This window comes from Morone saxatilis, unplaced genomic scaffold (genome assembly GCF_004916995.1).
Source record: "Morone saxatilis isolate NCDOM2014 unplaced genomic scaffold, NCSU_SB_2.0 Contig0, whole genome shotgun sequence".
Taxonomy (NCBI): Eukaryota; Metazoa; Chordata; class Actinopteri; family Moronidae; genus Morone; species Morone saxatilis.
Window position 1 is genome coordinate 2168150 of NW_023339650.1, and position 546 is coordinate 2168695.

General features: G+C 28.8%; 1 protein-coding gene across 1 annotated transcript in view; it reads left to right on the forward strand.

Annotated features, from left to right (window-relative positions):
- kcnh2b (potassium voltage-gated channel, subfamily H (eag-related), member 2b) overlaps window positions 1–546 on the forward strand; it is a 212340-nt gene that overhangs the window by 79611 nt on the left and 132183 nt on the right. The window lies entirely within an intron of this gene.

A 546-nucleotide genomic window follows, 5' to 3' on the forward strand; every position in this document is an offset into this window, starting at 1 on the left:
GCCAGGACTCCCTTGAAAAAGAGATTTTTAATCTCAATGGGACCTTTCCTGGTTAAATAAAGTTTGTGTAATTTCAGCTTGTTTAAATGTAGCTGAGATTATACGTGTCATCTATAGAAAGTAATCAACATGAACTGATTTAAAAGTCATATTTTTACTGGATCTTATACTAATAAGCCTATACTTTATTGTAGCTTCCAGCAGAGATCTTTACGTAATGTCCAAATTCCAAATGCAGTTGCTCTACTTTTCTGAAACATATTTAGAAATAATTATTATATTTAATGGAAAAATGTGTTCTTTTTTTATTACTTTATTGCAATTGTTTCATTCATCATTTTTCCTACCATTATTTGTTTACATCAATGTCCATTGCATATTTATATATAAAAATATATACGTATACATAAATCTATACTCATATATACATGTACGTACCTACATACATTTGCCATTGGGATTGGGGATGAGTCCATATTTAATGCTGAATCCGAGTTAGCCTAGATTAAAGTAACATCATATTTAATTGATTGATTGATTGAGAAT